Raw genomic sequence first — 10205 nt, forward strand, 5'->3', positions numbered from 1 at the left:
TGAGACTGGAGTCTGGTCCCATTTTCTAAAGCATAGTCTAACAAAAGTTAGATTTCTATATGGCCTCTCATGAAAAATCTATATTTCTCCACTCTGAACTAGAGCCATTCCATTCTAGCTTCTGGAAACCAAAAAAATCTCCCAAACACTTAAGAACCATGCAATTAGCCCCACCTCCAACTATGAAGTTTCAAGTACAACTTATAAAGTTGTCTTTAAGTTTTTGTAGATATCCAGAGAGTACAAACATTTCCTGCCCAACTCTAATGAAAATTTTGCTGCAACTTTAACTGTTGAGTAACTGCCATCACTCAATGAATAAAGAATGAGGTTATAAACAGTTTGTTTGCATTTTGACCACTGATGCACATTAACCTGTTGTTTTCATGGAGCTGTCCAGATACACATCTATGTCTTTTTTCCTGGATGGTTAAGTTTAATTTAGAACCTAAAAATGTGAATGAGTAGCTCAAATTATTCCTGCCAATATACTGTACTTCACCTTGCACTTGGAAGGTTGCCTCAACATTGGACCATGTGGGTCAACAGTAAATTTTACCTGCCATTGTGCTGCTCATTCATCTAGTTTTGTGAAGTGCCTCTGTTGTTCCTCACAGTCTTTTCTAGTCTTTACCAACCTAAATAATTTTGTGCCTTCTCCTAATGTTGCTACTTCAGTGTTCAGCACTTTGACCAACATTCATTATAGAGGGGAACTGTGGGGTGCTGCTCACTCTCAACCTTTTGATAGACTGAAAATTGACTATCATTCCACTTTTTGTCCTCTGTCTTCGTCCTTTGTCCACTGTCTGGGAATGGCGAACCGCGGCCACTGTGAGCGGCCGTACCTGCGGAAGCTCAGGTAAACAAAGTATCTCGCAGCCCATCAGGGGCTTACCCTGAACAAGCCGTGAACCAAGTTTGGAAACCCCTGTCTTAGAGAAATGTATCTGTCTCATCTGGCCATGAATTAAGAAGCAGGAGGATAGGTCCACCAAGGGCTATTAACCAAGATGCTCAGGGACGCAGCCCCATGCTCTGGGTGTGCCTAAAGCTCTGACTGCCAGAAGCTGGGACTGGACAAAAGGGGATGGATCACTCAGTAAATTTCCCTATTCTGTTCATTCCCTCTGACGTACCTAGCACTGATCACCAGGCTAGATGGGCCATTGGTCTGACCTAGTGCGGCCATTCTTACGTTCTTCGTCTCTGACCTAGCCAGGTCCCAGCCTACGGAGGCTCTGAGGGACTGAGAAAAGAGTCTTGAATTGACACCAGAAGTAAACTGGAAGCAAGTGTTAAGTGCACAGCACTGGTGTGCTGTGTTCCTAAAATGTCAGGTTTAGGATGTTGAGGGTATTCCATCAAGGTGACAAAATATGTATGAGATTGACCGCGACATGATACCAAAAAATCTGGACATGAGAAGATTAACAAATGTTAGCTCAGTCATACAATGAAAAAGGAAAGATAATGTCTTAGTTGCAGAGATAATTATTCTTGACAAAACTTTGTAAATGAGATTGATTTATTCCAGTCACCTAGTATTATTCTGACATAGTTTTAACATAATATTAACCTATTCATTACCTTAAATAATTATTCATAAAAATATATTCCATGTTTATAGCTATTTAAAATCCATTGTAGCATAAATATAATTGCAGGGGGATCAGGATTTTCAGATTATGAATATTAACAGGTTTTCAAAAATTGTTCCTCCTCGACCAAAAGAGAGCAAATAAAACAAGAATTTTGGAAGTCAATTACTGTTTGGATTTTTTCTGTTTCTTTCAGAGAAAAGGAACCCACTTTAAACAACTGACAGGACCTGGGACAGCCCTGCCAACCCATCTGTTCCCAACAGACTATTCACAACATACTCTCAGAGTTGGATACCAGCCTTCTCTAGGGAGCAACAGATATAGCATTCCAGTTATAATATTAATCAACACTCAAAGGTAGGCATTTTCTGTGGTTCCAGCCTCTCTCCTTCAAAAATGTGGTGCAAAATGTTAATGCTCACACTGTGGGTTACACTAGTAACCCCGAAGTTTACCAGCAAATATGGCTTATTCATTATGCTTCTGATCCTGCTTCCATTAAATCAATGGTGAAATTCTCATTGCCTTCAAACAGAACTAGATCAGGCCCTCTAGATGAAAATCCTGCCATTCTTATTCAGAATAAGAACTGAGTAATAATGACAGAACTGGCAGCCATCTCAGCACCTAGGCTAAGAATTGGATGGACATGGAATTAAGCTCCCTAATCCCTCTAAGGGTACATCTGCACTGCCATCAGCAGGTGTGACTGGAGCACATGTAGGTGGACGTGAACTAGCTTTGATTAGCTAGCCCACTTAAAAATAGCAGTGAAACTATGGTAGTACCACCTAGTCATCAGAGTGTATACCCAGGGTTCCAGGAGGGCTAGTATTTGGTGGCTAGTGCATCCTGCCATGGCTTCACTGCTATTTTTAGCAAGTTAGCTAGATCAAAGCTAACTGTGTTATTCCTACATATGCAGCAATTCCTCAGCATGGATGCAGTTGTACTGGCATAAAGATGCTTTATAAAGGTGTCATAAATATAAAGGGAAGGGTAACAACCTTCCTGTATACAGTACTATAAAATCCTTTGGCCCAGAGGGAAATCCTCTGTGTTTTTTAATCTGATTGCCCTGTAAGATTATATTCCATTCTAATTTTACAGAGATGCTTCTTTTATCTTTTTCTTTATAATAAAGTTCTGTTTCTCTTAGAATCTGATTGGGTTTTTTAAAAGTATCCTAAAAAACCCCAAGGTTGTTCTGTGCTCTTGTTTATTCTCAAGCCTCCCCAGGAAAGGGATTGTGGGGGCTTGTGGGGATAATAGGGGGAGTAGGAACTTCAAGTGATCCTTTCCCTGAGTTTGTCGAAATCACTTGGTGGTGGCAGCGTTACCTAATCCAAGGTACAAGGGAGAATTGTGCCTTTGGGAGTTTTTAACCTAAACTGGTAGAAATAAGCTTAGGGGATCTCTCATGCGGGTCCCCATGTCTGTACCCTAGAGTTCCGAGTGGGAAGGGAACCCTGACATGGTGGCAGAGTGGTGGGATCATTTTGAACCAGAGATCATTTTGAATCAGAAGCACAAACCTTAGGAATTTTTTTTCTTCTTTTAGGTGCTTGGGGAAAGCAGGAGCTGAGAACAGCTGGAGGGTTTTTTTCCCCTTTTCTCTCTCTTTGCCTGGAGGCAGAGGTATTAGTGGTTTTTTTTAACAAAGGTGTTAGCTACAGCCAGGAAATTTACAAGCAGGTTTTTTTTCTTTTTAGCTCTCAGGTAAGCTAAGACGGCATTTCCAACTACAAACCGACCGTGCTGCGCTGAAGTGGCTTCATATCATCAAGGACAATAACAAAAAACTTCTTCGGTGGAGTTTAGCTCTCCAAGATTTTGATTTCGACATACAACATATTTCAGGAGCTTCTAACAAAGTGGCTGATGCACGTTCCCGTGAAAGTTTCCCAGAATGAACTGGTTAAAATTGTCCTTCAAATGTGGAAAATATTGTTAGTTTTCATATAGTCAGTAGTATATCTAAAGGTACATGTGTCTTATTAACTCTGTTTTCTCCTAAAGTTCCAGGAAGAAATCACAGCCAGTGTGGAACCAGCTGTCCAACACTATCTGTGATATGAGGGCATGTCATAAATATAAAGGGAAGGGTAACAACTTTCCTGTATAGAGTACTATAAAATCCCTCCTGGCCAGAGGCAAAAATCCTTTTACCTGTAAAGGGTTACGAAGCTCAGGTAACCTGGCTGGCACCTGATCAAAAGGACCAATAAGGGGACAAGATACTTTCAAATCTGGGGAAGGGGGGGGAGATTTTGGTCTGTCCGTTCTGTGTGCTTGCCAGACACAGATCAAGGAAGCAAGCAATCCGACTCCATTAGAATCAGTAAGTACTAGCAAGGGAATGTGTTAGCTTCTTTTTGCTTTGGCTTGTGATTTTCTCTGTGCTGAGAGGAAGGTGTATTCCTGGTTTTCTTTTTGTAACTTTAAAGTTTGGCCCAGAGGGAAATCCTCTGTGTTTTTGAATCTGATTACCCTGTAAGATTATATTCCATTCTAATTTTAGAGGTGCTTCTTTTACCTTTTTTCTTTATAATAAAAGTTCTGTTTCTTTTAGAATCTGATTGGGGTTTTTTAGGACAAAAAAAAAAAACCCCAAGGTTGGTCTGTGCTCATCTTGTTTATTCTCAAGCCTCCCCAGGACAGGGGGTGTGGGGTTTGGGGGGATATTAGGGGGAAGTAGGAATTCCAAGTGGTCCTTTCCCTGAGTTTGTCGAAATCGTTTGATGGTGGCAGTGTTACCTAATCCAAGGTACAAGGGAGAATTTGTGCCTTGGGGAGTTTTTAACCTAAGCTGGTTGAAATAAGCTTAGGGGGTCTCTCATGCGGGTCCCCATGTCTGTACCCTAGATCTCAGAGTGGGGAGGGAACCCTGACCAAGTATAACTATTTCTGTTCAGTAAGGGGAATAACTGTATTGGTATAAGACACCTTTATTGGGCAAGGCACATCATCGCTCTGGATTACTTTCCCTTTATGTAAAATGGAGATGATACTGACCTTCCTTTCTAAAGTGTTTAGAGGTCTACTGATTAAAAGCACCATATAAGACCCAGATACTATTAATATACTAGTATCACTGCATCTCCACTAAAGGAGTTTACTGGTATAAGTATATTGATTTAAAAAAATCAACCGCCTCTCTGAAATATTTTTATCAGTACAAGAACCAGTCTCAGTTTCCTAAAAAGAATATTACTGAGCACTAATAAAACCACAGATCCCATCCTAAGGACAATAAAGTTTTAATACCTCCTTGAGTACTAGGCTGCTGGGCCAATTAACAAAGAATCATAGAACAATAGAATATCAGGGTTGGCAGGGACCTCAGGAGGTCATCTACTCCAACCCCCTGCTCAAAGCAGGACCAATCCCCAACTAAATCATCCTGGCCAGGGCTTTGTCAAGCCTGACCTTAAAGACTTCTAAGGAAGGAGATTCCACCACCTCCCTAGGTAATGCATTCCAGTGCTTCACCACCCTCCTAGTGAAAAAGTTTTTCCTAATAGCCAACCTAAACCTCCCCCACTGCCACTTGAGACCATTACGCCTTGTTCTGTCATCTGCTACCACTGAGAACAGTCTAGATCCATCCTCTTTGGAACCCCCTTTCAGGTAGTCTAAAGCAGCTATCAAATCCCCCCTCATTCGTCTCTTCCGCAGACTAAACAATCCCAGTTCCCTCAGCCTCTCCTCATAAATCATGTGTTCCAGTCCCCTAATCATTTTTGTTGCCCTCCGCTGGACGCTTTCCAATTTTTCCACATCCTTCTTGTAGTGTGGGGCCCAAAACTGGACACAGTACTCCAGGTGAGGCCTCACCAAAGTCAAATAGAGGGGAACGATCACATCCCTCGATCTGCTGGCAATGCCCCTACTTATACATCCCAAAATGCCATTGGCCTTCTTGGCAACAAGGGCACACTGTTGACTCATATCCAGCTTCTCGTCCACTGTCACCCCTAGGTCCTTTTCTGCAGAACTGCTGCCTAGCCATTCGGTCCCTAGTCTGTAGCGGTCCATGGGATTCTTCCATCCTAAGTGCAGGACTCTGCACTTGTCCTTGTTGAACCTCATCAGATTTCTTTTGGCCCAATCCTCTAATTTGTCTAGGTCCCTCTGTATCCTATCCCTACCCTCCAGCGTATCTACCTCTCCTCCCAGTTTAGTGTCATCTGCAAATTTGCTGAGGGTGCAATCCACACCATCCTCCAGATCATTTATGAAGATATTGAACAAAACTGGCCCGAGGACCGACCCTTGGGGCACTCCACTTGATACCGGCTGCCAACTAGACATGGAGCCATTGATCACTACCCGTTGAGCCCGACAATCTAGACAGCTTTCTATCCACCTTGTAGTCCATTCATCCAGCCTATACTTCTTTAACTTGCTGGCAAGAATACTGTGGGAGACCGTGTCAAAAGCTTTGCCAAAGTCAAGGAACAACACGTCCACTGCTTTCCCCTCATCCACAGAGCCAGTTATCTTGTCATAGAAGGCAATTAGATTAGTCAGGCATGACTTCCCCTGGGTGAATCCATGCTGCCTGTTCCGGATCACTTTCCTCTCCTCTAAGTGCTTCAGAATTGATTCCTTGAGGACCTGCTCCATGATTTTTCCAGGGACTGAGGTGAGGCTGACTGGCCTGTCATTCCCAGGATCCTCCTTCTTCCCTTTTTTAGAGATGGGCACTACATTAGCCTTTTTCCAGTCGTCCGGGACCTCCCCCGGTCGCCATGAGTTTTCAAAGATAATGGCCAATGGCTCTGCAATCACATCCGCCAACTCCTTTAGCACTCTCGGATGCAGCGCATCTGGCCCCATGGACTTGTGCTCGTCCAGTTTTTCTAAATAGTCCCGAACCACTTCTTTCTTCACAGAGGGCTGGTCACCTCCTCCCCATGCTGTGCTGCCCAGTGCAGCAATCTGGGAGCTGACCTTGGTAGTGAAGGCAGAGGCAAAAAAAGCATTGAGTACATTAGCTTTTTCCACATCCTCTGTCACTAAGTTACCTCCCTCATTCAGTAAGGAGCCCATACTTTCCTTGACTTTCTTCTCGTTGCTAATATACCTGAAGAAACCCTTCTTGTTACTCTTAACATCTCTTGCTAGCTGCAACTCCAGGTGTGATTTGGCCTTCCTGGTTTCACTCCTGCACGCTTGAGCAATATTTTTATACTCTTCCCTAGTCATTTGTCCAATCTTCCACTTCTTGTATGCTTCTTTTTTGTGTTTAAGATCAGCAAGGATTTCACTGTTAAGCCAAGCTTGTCACCTGCCATATTTACTATTCTTTCTACATATCGGGATGGTTTGTCCCTGTAACCTCAATAAGGATTCTTTAAAATACAGCCAGCTCTCCTGGACTCCTTTCCCCCTCATATTATTCTCCCAGGGGATCCTGCCCATCAGTTCCCTGAGGTTGTCAAAGTCTGCTTTTCTGAAGTCCAGGGTCCGTATTCTGCTGCTCTCCTTTCTACCCTGTGTCAGGATCCTGAACTCGACCATCTCATGGTCACTGCCTCCCAGGTTCCCATCCACTTTTGCTTCCCCTACTAATTCTTCCCGGTTTGTGAGCAGCAGGTCAAGAAGAGCTCTGCCCCTAGTTGGTTCCTCCAGCACTTGCACCAGGAAATTGTCCCCTACACTTTCCAAAAACTTCCTGGATTGTCTGTGCACCGCTGTATTGCTCTCCCAGCAGATATCAGGGTGATTGAAGTCTCCCATAAGAACCAGGGCCTGCGATCTATAACTTCCGTTAGTTGCCGAAAGAAAGCCTCGTTCACCTCATCCCCCTGGTCCGGTGGTCTGTAGCAGACTCCCACCACGACATCACCCTTGTTGCTCACACTTCTAAACTTAATCCAGAGACACTCAGGTTTTTGTGCAGTTTCATACCGGAGCTCTGAGCAGTCACACTGCTCTCTTACATACATGCCTAGTAATGATATTTGGCCTGCTAGAGAGTGGTCCGCTGGCTCCAGAGACAGAGATCGCATATGCGGTCCTTTCACCAGCAGGTATGAAGAGTGCCACTCCTAATCATGCTGAGCAGTATCTTACTCCATGTTGAACTCAGTAATTCATTTTTTACCATTTCAATTTGAAACTGAAAATAAAGGAGGAAATATGTTCTCCCTCTTCTCCAGACTGCTTTGTGTTTGCTGTCATTAGATCCATAGGCCAAGGTTTTCAAAAGTGACTAGTTATTTGGAGTACCTCAACTTTCAGGTGCTCAGCTTGGGACAATTCAGTACAGAATTCCTTTCGTCGTCTTTCACACATCATGGACATATGAAATGTTGTAGTTAAAGCACAGGACCTGCAGAGTAAATGAATAGTTCATGCTGTGTGTCTTTGAGACCTACTATTTTGGGAAAGTCACTTCACCTCTCTGTGCCACAATTACTCCATCTACCCAATAGGAAAAATAGCACATACCTAGTCCATGTGGAGGCTTGATTCATTAATGTTGGAAAGTGCTTTGAGATCTTTGGATGGAGGGCACTGGAGAAGTGTCATAGGATTACTACTGTACTACTAAGTCATTGTCTCGTATTTAATGAAAGCTTCTTTGAGTAGTAATGCAGACCTATTACTGGAATTAACACTCCCGCTCAAATTTGATAGTGCCCTTTATACAGGATTTTCATTTGTATTCACAGAAAAACGTAAATAAGTGCTCAGGCTGGCCAATCTATTTCCCCTGTAACTGGCAGCATTCACAGTCACTTTATTGTATGAAATAATGTCTTGTTTTCTCCTCCCTTTATCTTGCTTGTGCCTGACCTTCCATTAAAAGTTGCCTGGAAACTGCTTAGAGAACAATCAGTGGTGCTTCTTATTGATATCTTCCTTTTGTGCTTTCTCTGCTATGCTGTCTTTTTTATTCCTTTCTAGAAGCTTTAAGCTAAAAGAAGATGAAAAGAAGCCTAAGAACTAAAGCCTAATTTTTTTTTGCATTAAAAGGAATGAAAAAAACCAGCCACCCTCTCTATACACACTGACGCATTAGAGGAAGAAAGAAATACACTCTTAATAAAGGTTCCAGCAGGTCTTTTCCTCATATGTTTTCATAAAGTGCTTTACACATTCTACTAAGCACCCTGGTAATTTAAAATTGGAGCTATAAAGTAAGTCATTTCCCCCTAAATCTACCTCACAATCACTCCTGTACATAAGTGTCAGACAATGAATAGCTATATAGTATCCATTTTAGCAGACAAGCATTGTAAAGTCAGTTTACACTCTTTACTAATAGAAATATGTAGTCTCGAGGACTCAGAGGATTGGCAATAAGACAATAATGTATATACTTTGTATATGAAATAACTGAGACACCTGAAATACAGATTAGTGGTAACTGCTGGTAGATGATGGCTTTTTAAAGGCAGATACTGTAGGTGAAGATGTCAAGGCATATACCCAGAAAATCAGCCATAGGCATCAATTTTGTGGGTGCTTCAGGGCTCAAGCACCCACTGAAAAAAATCAGGGGTTCTCAGCACCTGCAAGGCCCATTTAATCTTTTGTGGGCCCTGGCGCCCAGACCATGGCCCCACACTCTACTCCGCCCAAACTCCACCCGGAGGCCCTGCCCCCACTCAGCCTCTTCCTCCTGAGGCCCTGCCCACTGCTTGCATGGGGAGGAGGCGGCGGAGAGGAACACCCACCAGCAAAAACAAAAATCAGGGCCTGTGAAGTCAGCTCAGAACAGTATTGTGATTTCAAGAATTATGTAGTGAATTATGAGAACCCAGGTTGGCTTGCCTGGGTAGTTAGGCAAAAAAACAAAGGCTGAGTGCTGCCCCCACATGGGAAGTAATGATACCCCAGCACAATGTGATCATAAAATGTTCCTGTACAAATATATAAGGCCCCGTCCTGCATGCCCTTATTTTCACAGGTATTCTGTCTTGGCTCAAGATGGAGCATTGCTGTGACTTGTAATCTTAATGAGCAATACCACTGTACTGAAATAGAAAAGAGCTGGTGAAGTGGAATCTATGAAAAATTAAAGGCATCCCTTGAGATCCTCTCAAGTTGTCAGTGTGGCCCTAAACTGGGCAATGCTTGGACGTACCGTTTGTTTATTTTGCTAATAAAAATGCTCCTTAGTAGAAGGGCTTAAAGCATAAGGGATCTTTTACACACATGTGCATTACATTTTTCTTTACCATTTCTACAATAGGTCTTGTATCTTCGCCAGGACAAGGTACAGGTGCGGCTTGATTTGTTTTTTAAACTGTCGGCACTTAAGTTGGGAGTTCCTAACCCACCACATCCCCAGAGGCTGTATTAGGAAAATACTATACTTTAGTTAAGTATTATATTATCTCTGTCTTACTAGCTTACAGGATACTACAGTGTAAAATACTGAACTATCTAGTCTGATATAATATAGTTACTCATACTCTACATTGTGTAAAGTATTATTGCAGTCAGTGTACTTGGCGGGCACATCACGTAAACTATCCTGCGAGATGCTAAGTGCCTCCAGAAAGGTACTGAATAGAGCTGGGGTTTTTCTAAATGTTGAAAAAAATGGGGGAAATAGATTTTGTGTGTGTGTGTGTGTGTGTA

Source organism: Caretta caretta, chromosome 3 (assembly GCF_965140235.1).
Source record: "Caretta caretta isolate rCarCar2 chromosome 3, rCarCar1.hap1, whole genome shotgun sequence".
In the NCBI taxonomy this organism is placed as follows: domain Eukaryota; kingdom Metazoa; phylum Chordata; order Testudines; family Cheloniidae; genus Caretta; species Caretta caretta.